General features: G+C 39.8%; 1 long non-coding RNA gene across 1 annotated transcript in view; it reads right to left on the bottom strand.

Annotated features, from left to right (window-relative positions):
• Positions 1-341: 341 nt before the first annotated feature.
• Positions 342-15,075, bottom strand: part of LOC133537353 (uncharacterized) — a 25,197-nt gene continuing 10,463 nt past the window's right edge. Inside the window, exon 3 of the long non-coding RNA XR_009802672.1 lies at positions 342-1,003. This is a non-coding gene — a long non-coding RNA (uncharacterized LOC133537353). The remainder of the gene's footprint in view (positions 1,004-15,075) is intronic.

Here is a 15,075-nt window from a genome sequence, read left to right as displayed (position 1 = left end):
GTAGCTTGACCGCTCTGATCCATAGTAAAGCTTCACCTTTGGGAATTTTAAACAAGGAAACACCGGCCGGGTTTGTGTGGCCAAAGGCTAAAAGCTTCCCACCTCCATCTTTGTACTTTGACTTCTCCATTATTAATCGAACAAATTGCAAAAGATTCAGCAACACAGATGTCCAAAATAATGCGTAATTGCATGATGAAAAGATACGACTTGGGCTAATATGTCCCCTCCAACCATTAACGTCACAAACACGCGTCATCATACACATCATCATTCCGCAACGTTTTCAACAGAAAAAACTGCGGGAAATTTAAAATTGTGATTTAGTAAACTAAAAAGGCTGTATTGGCATGTGTTGCAATGTTAATATTTCATCATTGATATATAAACTATCCGACTGCGTGGTCGGTAGTAGTGGGTTTCAGTAGGCCTTTAAAAAGTTAACCATTTTAACAAGCAGGATGAAATGGTTCACTCCCTCCGATTAACTGTTGTTTGCCAAAAAGATGTTAGGATGTTCAGCTGACAACATCCATGACTAAAATCGTATTGGATACAGGCTAATAAAATACAGTACAGTAAGTAATAATGACATGCATTTAAAATGGTGATATAGAAAATTACACTATTGTGAATAATACCACAATAATCCAGTGATAGGGATTTTAAAAACAGCTTTCAAGCAGATGGCGGGCACAGAATTACAGGATGTGTGAAATAAAACCCTGTCACCTTTTACATTTGCAGTCCATCATGGCTCTGAATGCCTGGCAGGCATTTAGTTGGAAAATAAACACACAAATCACGAAATAGTTAAATAGCAAACAATGCGTGGTGTGACAAACCTTGCCGTGTAGGTCGGAGTCCGTGTGCAAGGGACAGACGTGTGTTTGTGTAAACATCTTTGTCCATGCTAATTAATTGGGACAGGAACCGAGGGAGAGTCCATCTCCAGCTGCTACTCCTTGCCTCCGGTCCCCAGGGTTAACGCGCTCCTTGGAGACTGTTGTGCACACACACACATTTATAGCTATATATATATTTATATATATATAAATATATATACAGAGAGGGTGGGGGTGTCAAATGCAGCGAGAAAAAGACAGATGAAGAATAGAAGTCTAGTCCAAAGTGACATTTTGCAGCTCTTGCAGTCTTGATGTGAAAACAGGCCTGCAGGTTTGTTAGAGCGGTGTTTTTCCAACCTTTTTTGAGCCAAGGCACATTTTTTGCGTTGAAAAAATGCGGAGGCACACCACCAGCAGAAATCATTAAAAAAAACGAAACACATACATTCACTGTGCAAACAAACATACATTTACTGTACAAACATTCATATACACATTCTGTTCATATAAATGATAAATGGGTTGTACTTGTATAGCGCTTTTCTACCTTCAAGGTACTCAAAGCGCTTTGACACTTTCCACATTCACACATTCACACACTGATGGAGGGAGCTGCCATGCAAGGCGCCAACCAGCACCCATCAGGAGCAAGGGTGAAGTGTCTTGCTCAGGACACAACGGACGTGACGAGGTTGGTACTAGGTGGGATTTGAACCAGGGACCCTCGGGTTGCGCACGGCCACTCTCCCACTGCGCCACGCCGTATACAAGTACATATACATACATACATACATTCATGCACATAATCACGTTTCATCAAACATATATCAACGTTGTTGCCCTAGGGTAAACTGGGTAACACATGGCATATTGACAAAGCTTAACCCATTGTTACTATAACAATCTACAAGATTAATATAGGTTGCCTCTCTCTCTTCCCGTCCATCTTTCGGTATTCCTTTTTTATTTTTTTATTACCTTTCTAGCTATCATTATGTGTACGTATTGTTGCATTTGAACAACTTTATTGTTGGTAATAGAGGTAAACTATTGGTTTTGTTCATGATCAATAGCGCTTTTTCTATTGGTATTTGTATTGCTCCAGTTTTAGTGTAAAAATGCTCATTGTCATTACTATATTATTATTTATTTCGCTAACTACTTATTTGCTATCACTTTTACGATCATATTTGCAGAGGTGGGTAGTAACACGCTACATTTACTCCGTTACATCTACTTGAGTAACTTTTGGGATAAATTGTACTTCTAAGAGTAGTTTTTATGCAACATACTTTTACTTGAGTATATTTATAGAGAAGAAACGCTACCTTTACTCCGCTCCATTTATCTACATTAAGCTCGCTACTCGCTACTTTTTTTTAATCGATATATTAATGTTTGTTTTGGTTTTTCAAAATAGGATATACGCTTGCCTGCGTTTCACCAATCACATGCAGTCACGGGTGACGTTGGACCAATCAAACAGAGCCAGACGGTCACATGACCGTCACACGTAAAATCCGATTCAAACAAGTTGAAAAACTTATTGGGGTGTTACCATTTAGTGGTCAATTGTACGGAATATGTACTGTACTGTGAACTCTACTAATACAAGCTTCAATCAATCAAAAGTGTAAAGGAAAAAAGACACTTTTTATTTCAACCGTACTTCCCGTCAAAAGCCTAAAGACTGATCGCACAGTTCCTGTCTTCACAATAAAATTGCCGCTCCATAGCGCCTGCTTTAACAAAATAAGAGTCTCCGAAAGCCAGAGCAAACAAGCTAGCAAGCGACGGAGTTCGCCGCCAATGTATTTCTTGTAAAGTGTATGAAAACGAATATGGAAGCTGGACAAATAAGATGCCAAAAACCAACGAGTTTCCTGTGGTATTAGACAGGAAGGAGGACTTTTTTTCTCCTCCATTTGAAATTGTGGATGTTGTCAGCACTATACCGTCTAATTCCAATCAATGCAAGTCATCAGAATCAGGTAATACACCAACTTATATTCTTGTCTTCATGAAAGATAGGAATCTATATGTTAAACATGCATGTATATTCATTAAAACACCTTTAACAAGTCAACAAAAACGGCAAAATAAATACATATAAATTATATACTGTACATATACATATGATATATGTGTGTGTATATGATATGTGTGTGTATGTATATGTATATATGGTACATCACCTCGACTTGGTCATTTATTAAGTAATTGATTAACGTCGATTGTAGCTGAGATAGGCGCCAGCGCCCCCCACGACCCCGAAAGGGAATAAGCGGTAGAAAATGGATGGATGGATGGATGATTAACGTTGAAAAACTTATTGGGGTGTTACCATTTAGTGGTCAATTTTACGGAATATGTACTGTACTGTGCAATCTACTAATAAAAGTTTCAATCAATGCCTATTGGGCCTATGGTGCTGTTAAGTTATTGTGGCTCAATGTGCCTTAATTTTTATTTTTATTTTAATGTACTATTATTTAAAATATATTATTGTTTTAGTTGCTTAAGAGATATTCCTGGCTCTGAATTTGCTCGTTGCTATTTTTTATGTTTTGTGCATTATTTGTTGCCGTAATCATTAAACAAACAGGTTACTCATCAGTTACTCAGTACTTGAGTAGTTTTTTCACAACATACTTTTTACGATTCCTCAAGTAATTATTTGGGTGACTACTTACTTTTACTTGAGTAATAAATCTCTAAAGTAACAGTACTCTTACTTGAGTACAATTTCTGGCTACTCTACCCACCTCTACATATTTGTACATATCGTACGTGCTGGTGTTGTTCTATTGTTGTTATTGTTGTGTTTGCTGTTGTTGTTTTTGTCTCTCTGTCTAATCCCCCTCTTATCCCCACAATTCCCCCCTCTGTCTTCCTTTTTTTTTCTCTCTCTCTTTCTATCCCCTCCTGCTCCGGCCCGGCTGCACCAAATGATAATATAAATACATTTAATGAAGTCAAATTCAAATAAGGCAACAAGAGAAGTATCCTACATTTCTCTTTTGTAAAGTAAATCTGAACAGCCGATATAGGCATCTACATCAACTATATGGTTTGCCTGAGAAGCTGGACAGGACAAAAAAAAACACAAAAAAAACATGACAGTAGACTTTAGACCTGTGATCTCAGATGTTATTTTGCGGCCCCCACCTTAATATGAAAGTTTAATGTTAGTGCAGCCTGCAAGTCTTATATGAATGGCGCTTGACAGCTTTCTGTTATTTGGGTCCAAAATGGGTCTTTCAACGTTCTGGGTTGCCTACCCCTGCATTAGTGGAAAAGCGGCAAGTGATTGAAAGCGACAGTGGCGTTGCCATGGAGACGAGGGCTTTCTTACATGCATGGCCGCAGTCACACCGCGACACCTGTCCGTCAGTAATAACAGTCCCCGATAACCTGGACCAATTCAAACTGTTATTATTATTTTTTTTTTTTATTTGCATTGCCTCACACGATGAACACTACATATATTTCTATATGACGCCGGATAACACTTTTTTGCGCGGCTATTATCCGCCGACCGCCCTGTTGCTGTAGGGAGGAAAAGCGGAACGACACACATTGCGGAAATAACAATATTCTCCGTGCGTCGGCTAAATACAAATATATTCCACAACCCCAAACATGTCTTTTTCAAAGCCTGAAGTGAAGAGAAAGGTTAGTGATGAGCAAAGACAATTCCAGAAAAAGTGGGAGATGCAATATTTCTTTGTTGAGCACAGGGGCACCCTGACGTGTCTTATTTGCACACAGAAAGTTGCCGTGCACAAGGGATACATTTTGAAACCTCATGATACAACTAGACATGCTGAGTACTATGCAAAAACATTTTTAGGAAATCTTTTTTTGCGGCCCAGCCTCACCCAGACTGCATTCAGTGGCCCCAGGTAAATTGAGTTTGAGACCCCTGTTTTAGACCATAACGAAGCATGCATCACTATAGCTCTTGTCTCAAAGTAGGTGTACTGTCACCACCTGTCACATCAAGCCCTGACTTATTTTGAGTTTTTCTGCTGTTTTCCTGTGTGTAGTGTTTTACTTCTTGTCTTATGCTCCTATTTTAATGGCTTTTCCTCTTTTTTTTGTATTTTCCTGTAGCAGTTTCATGTCTTCCTTTGAGCAATATTTACCGCATCTACTTTGATTTCGCAATCAAGAATATTTCAGTTGTTTTTATCCTTCTTTGTGGGGACATTGTTGATTGTCATGTCATGTTCAGATGTACATTATGGACGACGTCTTTGCTCCACAGTAAGTCTTTGCTGTCCTCCAGGATTCTGTTTTTGTTTACTTTGTAGCCAGTTCAGTTTTAGTTTTGTTCTGCATAGCCTTCATTAAGCTTAACTGCCTTTTTTTAGGGGCACTCACCTTTTGTTTATTTTTTGTTTAAGCATTAGACACCTTTTTACCTTCACTCTGCCTCCCGCTGATTCCGACATCTACAAAGCAATTAGCTACCTGCTGCCACCTGTTGATATTGAAGAGTATTACACGGTTACTCTGCCGAGCTCTAGACAGCACTGACGCTAAATGACAACAAATAATTTGCAGACTGTAATTACTGGTTTGCAAAAAATATTTTAACCCAAATAACCCAAACCATACACCAGACTGTTTCTCACGGCATACAAGTGTGCCGCGGCACAGTGGTTGAAAAACACTGTTAGAGGGAGTACTGGTGATGAGTACAAAGTTGCACATCATGACACGTCATCATCTTTTAGTGCACATTTCACTTCCTTATGAGGATTTTCATGTAGCTGCCTTACAAGAGTAAAAAGAATATCCGCTGTCTTGAAATATTTACATGCAAACCAATCTTGCATATATAATCGTGGTCTAGAGATTTGTGCATGCAAACCAAACAGTTAACATGAGTTTGGAAAAAACAGGCCGTCTTATATCCGCTGTCTTGAATTATTTACATGCAAACAATCAGTCAAGTTTCGAGAAGTTTGGTCGTCTTATATTTGTAATCTAGAGATTTGTACATGCAAACCAAATAGTTGAGTCCCAAAATGACAAGCCATCTTATATTTGTGACCTAGAGATTTATACATGCAAACCAAACAGATAAGTCGGAAAAGACAGGCCGTCTTATATTCGTGGTCTTGAGATTTGTGCATGCAAACCAAACAGTTACAAAAGGTTTGGAAAAGACAGGTTGTCTTATATCCACAGTCTAAATATGCATTAATTGCAAACCCAACAGTTAAGTCTCAAAAAGTCTGGTAGTCTTGTACTTGTGGTCGAGAAATTTGTGCATACAACCCAAACAGGTAAGTCTTAAAAGGCGGCCTGTCTTATACTTGTGGTCGAGAGAGTTACGCATGCCAACCAAACAGCTACAGTGAGTTTGGAAAAGACAGTTTGTCTTATATCCGCTGTCTTAAAATATTTACATGCAAACCAATCAGTCAAGTTTCGAAAAGTCTGATCGCCTTATATTCGTGGTGTAGAGATTTGTGCATGCAAACCAAACAGTTAATATGAGTTTCGAAAAGACAGTTTGTCTTATAGCCGCTGTCTTTAAATATCTACATGCAAAAGAATCAGTCAAGTTTCGAAAAGTCTGGTCGTGTTTTTTTCGTGGTCTGCAGATTTGTAAATGCAAACCAAACAGTTGAGTCTCGATAAGACAAGCAGTCTTATATTCGTGTTCTAGAGATTTGTGCATGCAAACCAAACAGTTAAAGTGAGTTTCGAAAAGACAGGTAGTCTAATATACACTGTAGAGAAATATATACATGCTAACCAAACAGTTAAGTCTTGCAAATGCAGGTTGTCTTATAATCATGATCTAGAGAGTTAAACAAATAAACCAAGCAGTCAAGTCTCGAAAAGGCTGGTCATCTTATATTCAAGGTGTAGAGCTTTGTACATGCAAAGCAAACTGTGAAGTCTTGCAAATACAGGTTGTCTTATAATCATAATCATACATACAAACCAAGCAGTCACGTCTCGAAAAGGCTGGTCGTCATATATTTGAGGTCTAGAGCTTTGTACATGCAAACCAAACAGTTAAGTCTTGCAAATAGAGGTTGTCTTATAATCACAATCTAGAGAGTTATACATACAAACTAAGCAGTCAAAGCTCGAAAAGTCTGGCTGTCTTATATTCGAGGTCTAGCGCTTTGTACATGCAAACCAAACAGTCAAGTCTTGCAAATACAGGTTGTGTTATAATCATAATCTAAAGGGTTACACATATAAACCAAGCAGTCAAGTTTTGAAAAGTCTGGTCGTCTTATATTCGAGGCCTAGAGCTTTGTACATGCAAACCAAACAGTTAAGTCTTGCAAATAGAGGTTGTTTTAGAATCACAATCTATAGAGTTATACATAAAAAAAAGCTGGTCTTGAAAAGTCTGGCCGTGTTATATTCGAGGTCTTGAGCTTTGTTCATGCAAACCAAACAGTTAAGACTAGTAAATACAGGTTGTCTTATAATCATAATCTAAAGAATAATACATATAAACCAAGCAGTCAAGTCTCGAAAAGGCTGGTTGTCTTATATTCGAGGTTTAGAGCTGTGTACATGCAAACCAAACAGTTAAGTCTTGCAAATACAGGTTGTCTTATAATCACGATCTAGAAATATATACATACAAACCAAGCAGTCAATGCTCGAAAAGTCTGGTTGTCTTATATTTGAGGTCTAGAGGTTTGTACATGCAAACCAAACAGTGAAGTCTTGCAAAAACAGGTTGTCTTATAATCATGATCTAGAGAGTTATACATACAAACCAAGGAACCAAGGAGTCAAGTTTCGAAAAGACTGGTCGTCTTATATTCGAGGTGTAGAGGTTTGTACATGCAAACCAAACAGTTAAGTCTTGCAAACACAGGTTGTCTTATAATCATGATTTAGAGAGTTGTACATACAAACTAAGCAGTCAAAGCTCGAAAAGTCTGGCTGTCTTATATTCGAGGTCTAGCGCTTTGTACATGCAAACCAAACAGTTAAGTCTTGCAAATACAGGTTGTCTTATAATCACGATCTACAGATTTATACATGCAAACCAAGCAGTCAAAGCTTGAAAAGTCTGGTCATCTTATATTCGTGGTCTCGAGCTTTGTACATGCAAACAAAACAGTTAAAACTTGTAAATACATGTTGTCTTACAATCACAGTCTAGATATTTATACATACAAACCAAGCAGTCAAAGCTCGAAAAGTCTGGTTGTCTTATATTCAAGATCTAGAGCTTTTCACATGCAAACCAAACAGTTAAATCTTGCAAATACAGGTCATCTTATAATTATAATCTAGGGAGTTACACATAAAAACCAAGCAGTCAAGTCTTGCAAATGTTGTCATCTTACAATCACAATTTAGAGTTATTCATACAAACCAAGCAGTCAAGTCTCAAAAAGGCTGGTCGTCTTATATTCGAGGTCTAGAGCTTTGTACATGCAAACCAAACAGTTAAGTCTTGCAAATACAGGTTGTCTTATAATAATAATCATACATATAAACCAAGCAGTCAAGTTTTGAAAAGTCTGGTCGTCTTATATTCCAGATCTAGAGCTTTGTACATGCAAACCAAACAGTTAAGACTTGTAAATACAGGTGTCTTATAATCACGATCTAGAGATATATACATACAAACCAAGCAGTCAAAGCTCGAAAAGTTTGGTCATCTTATATTCAAGATGTAGAGCTTTGCACATGCAAATCAAACAGTTAAGTCTTGCAAATGTTGTCGTCTTACAATCACAATCAAGAAAGTTATACATACAAACCAAGCAGTCAAGTCTCAAAAAGGCTGGTTGTCTTATATTGGAGGTGTAGAGCTTTGTACATGCAAACCAAACAGTTAAGTCTTGCAAATACAGGTTGTCTTATGATAATAATCATACACACAAACCAAGCAGTCAAGTCTCAAAAAGGCTGGTTGTCTTATATTGGAGGTGTAGAGCTTTGTACATGCAAACCAAACAGTTAAGTCTTGCAAATACAGGTTGTCTTATGATAATAATCATACACACAAACCAAGCAGTCAAGTCTCGAAAATGCTGGTTGTCATATATTCGAGGTGTAGATCTTTAGACATGCAAACCAAACAGTAAAGTCTTGCAAATACAGGTTGTCTTATAATCACGATCTAGAGATTTGTATACATGCGAACCAAGCAGTCAAGTCTCGAAGAGGCTGGTTGTCTTATATTCGAGGTCTTGAGATTTGTACATGCAAACCAAACAGTTGAGACATGTAAATACAGGTCGGCTTATAATCCCAATCTAGAGCGTTATAAATACAAACTAAGCAGTCAAGACTTGAAAAGGCCCGTCGTCTTATATTCGAGGTATAGAGCTTTGTACATGCAAACCAAACAGTTAAGACTAGTAAATAATTGGTTGTCTTATAATCATAATTTAGAAAGTTATACATATAAACCAAGCAGTCAGGTTTCGAAAAAGCTGGTTGTCTTATATTGGAGGTCTAGAGCTTTGTACATGCAAACCAAACAGTTAAGATTTGCAAATGTTGTCGTCTTACAATCACAATCTAGAGAGTTATACATACAAACCAAGCAGTCAAGTCTCAAAAAGGCTGGTCGTCTTATATTCAAGGTCTAGAGCTTTGGACATGCAAACCAAACAGCTAAGTCTTGCAAATACAGGTTGTCTTATAATCACGATCTAGAGAGTTATACATATAAACTAAGCAGTCAAAGCTCGAAAAGTCTGGCCGTCTTATATTCGAGGTCTAGAGTTTTGTTCATGCAAACCAAACAATTAAGACTAGTAAATAAAGGTTGTCTTATAATCATAATCTAGAGTTAAACATATAAACCAAGCAGTCAAGTTTCAAAAAGTATGGCCGTCTTATATTCGAGGTCTAGAGCTTTGTACATACAAACCAAACAATTAAGTTTTGCAAATACAGGTTGTCTTATGTTTGTGTCCTATAGATTTATACATGCAAACCAAACACATAAGTCTGGTAAGGACAGGCCGTCTTATATTTGTGGTCTTGAGATGTGTGCATGCAAACTAAACAATTACAATAAGTTTGGAAAAGACAGGTCATCCCGATCACAATCATAATCACGATCTAGAGATTTGGATACATGCAAACCAAGCAGTCAAGTCTCGAAAAATCTGGTCGTCTTATATTCCAAGTCTACAGATGTGTACACGCAAACTAAGCAGTCAAACGTCCGCCTTTATATATTTGTTCCAGAGGATTATGCTTGCCAACCAAACAGTTGGCGCCACACCACTCCTCCAATGAGTGACTTCCCTGTGAGCTTATCTTCCCGTCACTCACACATAGACATTACTCAGTGATGTGGAAAAAACGCACAGATATGACGCCCATTTTCAAGCAGTTAACAAAAACTTGAAAATATTTTATTTAAAGACATGCACCTGGGGATAGGCCCCTCCCACCTCCAAAGACATGCACCTGGGGATAGGTTGATTGGCAACACTAAATTGGCCCTAGTGTGTGACTGTTGTCTGTCTATCTGTGTTGGCCCTGCGATGAGGTGGCGACTTGTCCAGGGTGTACCCCGCCTTCCGCCCGATTGTAGCTGAGATAGGCGCCAGCGCCCCCCGCGACCCTAAAAAGGGAATAAGCGGTAGAAAATGGAAAAATGGATGGGTCTTGAAAGTTCGGTCGTCTTATATTACATTTTATATTTGTCGGTAGCATCTGCAATGTAAGTAAGTAGTCCATCCGTTTTCTACTGCTGGGCCTACCGAGGATGTCGTAGTGGTTTGTGCAGCTCTTTGAGACACTAGTGATATAGGGCTATATAAGTAAATATTGATTGATTGATTGATTGATTGATTGATTGTCCCTTTTGGGGTCGCGGGTGGTGCTGCAGCCTAGCTCAGCTGCATTGGGGCGGAAGGCGTCGTACACCCTGGACAAGTCGCCACCTCATCGCAGTATGTATGCAAGTAGTGTTATTGCATAGTACTCATGTGTTAGCACCACAACATTACCGGCACCCTTCTGTGAAGTGATTGCCTAATAAAAGACAAAATGGACACAAGTAATAGCAACACAGATTTAGTCCTTTGAGTACTTGAAGTGAAAATGTCATATTTCCAACAGGATTTTATAGATACAGCATATTGCCTTTTCTAATCATGTATCTACAGGATGCACCGCCGTTGCAGCACATTATGGACCCCGTGGGGAAGGTATTTAAAGCGACACCCACAGGCTTTCTTCGTCAAGTGCTTGTTGTTTTAAGGTTGCTTTCAAATTCAATAAAATTCATATTCCTTCTCCGGCTCGTGGATTAAATGCACACAGGCAAGGTTTTGTCGTATGTTTGCAGGAGAATGGACGACTTGTTTAAGATTTTTTTTTTTTTTTTTTTTTTACCACTGGCTCTGCAGATTAAGAGCTGTGGTTGTGATCCTCCAGCTTGTTATTTGAAAACAGAGCTGCATTGATTTTAAGATGGCTCGCGTCTTTCCAGGGTCTGTGCCTTTAAAGGCCTACTGAAACCCACTACTGACCACGCAGTCTGATAGTTTCTATATCAATGATGAAATATTAACATTGCAACACATGCCAATACGGCCTTTTTGGTTTACTAAATTGCGATTTTAAATTTCCCGGGACTTTTTTCTTGAAAACGTCGCGTAATGATGACGTGTTAGGAATATGAGCGCTGCGCACACACACAGCTAAAAGTCGTCTGCTTTAACGGCATAATTACACAGTAATTTGGACATCTGTGTTGCTGAATCTTTTGCAATTTGTTCATTTAATATTGGAGAAGTTAAAGTAGAAAGACGGAGTTGGGAAGTTTTAGCCTTTAGACCAGGGGTCGGGAACCTTTCTGGCTGAGAGAGCCAAGAAGCCAAATATTTTAAAATCCGTGAGAGCCATAGGATATTTTTTTTAACACTGAATACAACTAAATGCGTGCATTTTTAAGTAAGACCAACATTTATAGAGTATAATAGGTCTCTTATTCTTTGTAATAACATTGTTATTCGGAAGCTAACTGTGGAGGGGGCGTAGCCTGCGGGCCTGCAGCGAAGCGGGATGTTGCCAGGACCGGCCTCGAAATCAGCGACATGTGTGTAGATGGCCCGACTGGGCCCTGTTTTCTAATAACCTGTCGCTATGTCATAAGCAGCAGCCAGGAGGATAGACGGGGTTGGGGCTGGAGCCAGAGTGCGAGCGAGAGAACGAAAGAGAAAAAGACAATTGCTGGAAAGCAACTGAGAGACTTACTGAAAAATAAAACAATATTGTAACCCTGAAACAGGCTCTCATGTCGGTGCTTGGTGGTCTGAAGAACCCCCAGGAGGGCAAGCCGCACACTAACCAATAATAAATAAATAACTTCTTACCATTAACGCAACTTCTTGAACAGGTGCGGTAAACAACGGATGGATGAATTAAAAATGCATGAGAATGTTTTATATTTTGAACATTATTTTTAACACTGATTACAAGTGGAATTATTCATTACTTATTGTGTCAAGAAATGTCAGCTCAGATTTACCTGAGAGCCGGATGCAGTCATCAAAAGAGCCACAGGTTCCCTACCCCTGCTTTAGCCACACAAACACACGGTGATTCCTTGTTTAAAATTCACAGACGTGAAACTTTACTATGGATCAGAGCAAACATGGATCCCAACCGAATGACAACCAGCAGGTTTCGGTGAGAAAATTGTGGTTAAAAAGTCGCCTCTTACCGGATATCAGCTGAGCTTGTGCCTCCCGTAAAGCTGCCGTCAACTTCCCCGAGACATTACGCGTACACCTCCGACTATCAGGTACTGTTAAACTCACTAAAACACTAGCAACACAATAGAAAGAAAGGGATTTCCCAGAATTATCCAAGTAAATGTGTCTAAAAACATATGAATCCGTCTTTTTTTTTTTTTAGTCCAACCATCCATTCATTTTCCACCGCTTATTCCCTTTGGAGTCGTGGGGGGGGGGGCGCTGGTGCCTATATCAGCTACAATCGGGCGGAAGGCGGGCTACACTCTGGACAAGTCGCCAACTCATCGCAGGGCCAACACAGATTAACAGACAACATTCACACTCACATTCACACACTAGGGCCAATTTAGTGTTGCCAATCAACTTGTCCCCAGGTATGAATATAATCTTGCATTAAGATGAGGCCTGTTGAAAAACTTGTCAAAAGACACTTTTTAATAAGTTGGACAAAACATCGCAATAGTCAATTATAGGTATTGTCATATTAACATGATCATCAAAATCCACATTTAAACACATGAACACCGTGTGACTGTTCCCGCATCTTTTATATATTTTTTTCCTTCTTTATTATGCATTTTCGGCAGGTGCGACTTATACTCCAAAAAATACGGTAGTAACATATTGGCTCCTAACTAGTCATTATTAAGTACTTATTAATGCCTTATTCGGCATGGCCTTATTATAACCCTAACCCTAACCATCCATCCATCCATTTTCTACCGCTTATTCCCTTTCGGGGTCGCGGGGGGCGCTGGCGCCTATCTCAGCTACAATCGGGCGGAAGGCAGGGTACACCCTGGACAAATAACTCAAAATTAAGTCTTTATTACTTAGAATATGTTCCCTTAGTGTCCAAATAACTCAAAATTAAGTCTTTATTACTTAGAATATGTTCCCTTAGTGTCCAAATAACTCCAAATTAAGTCTTTTTAGAACATGTTCCCCGTACTAAAGTGTTACCGGAAACATATAACTTTGTCTTGAATTTGAAAAAAATAAAACACATTTTATTTTTCACTATCAATCAGTCATTCAATCAATGTTTATTTATATAGCCCCAAATCACAAATGTCTCAAAGGACTGCACAAATCATTACGACTACAACATCCTCGGAAGAACCCACATAAGGGCAAGGAAAACTCACACCCAGTGGGCAGGGAGAATTCACATCCAGTGGGACGCCAGTGACAATGCTGACTATGAGAAACCTTGGAGAGGACTTCAAATGTGGGCAACCCCCCGCCCCTCTAGGGGACCGAAAGCAATGGATGTCGAGTGGGTCTAACATGCTACTGTGAAAGTTCAATCCATAGTGGATCCAACACAGCCGGGAGAGTTCAGTTCAAAGCGGATCCAAGACAGCAGCGAGAGTCCCGTCCACAGGAAACCATCCCAAATAGAGTCGGATCAGCATTGTAGAGATGTCCCCAACCGCTACACAGGCGAGCGGTCCATCCTGGGTCCCGACTCTGGACAGCCAGTACTTCACCCATGGTCATCGGACCGGATCCCCTCCACAAGGGAGGGGGGGACAGAGGAGAAAAAGAAAAGAAGCGGCAGATCAACTGGTCTAAAAAGGAGGTCTATTTAAAGGCTAGAGTATACAAATGAGTTTTAAGGTGAGACTTAAATGCTTCTACTGAGGTGGCTTCTCGAACTGTTACCGGGAGGGCATTCCAGAGTACTGGAGCCCGAACGGAAAACGCTCTATAGCCCACAGACTTTTTTTGGGCTTTAGGAATCACTAATAAGCCCACTAAAGAAGGGTTCGGTACCTCCAACAAGGTTAAGAACCACTGCGCTAGACGTCATTAGAGTGTTCAATATCTTAAAAAGCGTTTCGCGGCAATTCCAACATTGGCCACAGGGCCAGACGCTGTGTAGCGTGGCGCTTTCCGTCATTTTCAGCAGACTGCATTGCGAAACGACCGACCGCCCCCCTCTTCCTCTCACGCAAGATCCACCCTGATTCAATCTGCGTTAAATCCAAGGGGAGAATTGTTACTGGAGGTCGATGCTTCTTGTACGCCAAAAAACAAAACAAAAAAAAAAACGTTCGATTCCAGTCAACACGCTGACAAGTGGAGGTTTTCTTTTTGGGGGTGGGAAAGAAAAAGAGTCATTGAAAGGCAGATAAAAGCAGCCTGTACTGTGTTGGATAGTCATTATTCAAAGCTCAGCGCTCGAAGCAGACGAGGAGGAAGAGAGCTGCGTGGGAGGATATTAGCGCAGGTTGACAGCTACAAAAGCCTGCACACACACACACACACACACACACACACACACACACACACACACACATGACATTGCGTTACGTAAGCCCAAAAGGTATTTTCCCGGGAGAGGAAATGACTATTAAATTTCAATTCCAGGTAAAGACGGAAGCGGCAACAAGGTGCGGGGTTGTGGGGGGTCAACGTGGGCATGTCAGTCCGCAATGTTAGCACGCGTGTGTGTGTGTGTGTGTGTGTGTAAAACAATAACAGTAAGA

Source organism: Nerophis ophidion, linkage group LG18 (genome assembly GCF_033978795.1).
Source record: "Nerophis ophidion isolate RoL-2023_Sa linkage group LG18, RoL_Noph_v1.0, whole genome shotgun sequence".
Lineage (NCBI taxonomy): Eukaryota > Metazoa > Chordata > Actinopteri > Syngnathiformes > Syngnathidae > Nerophis > Nerophis ophidion.
This window is presented reverse-complemented; position numbering and strand designations above follow the sequence as displayed.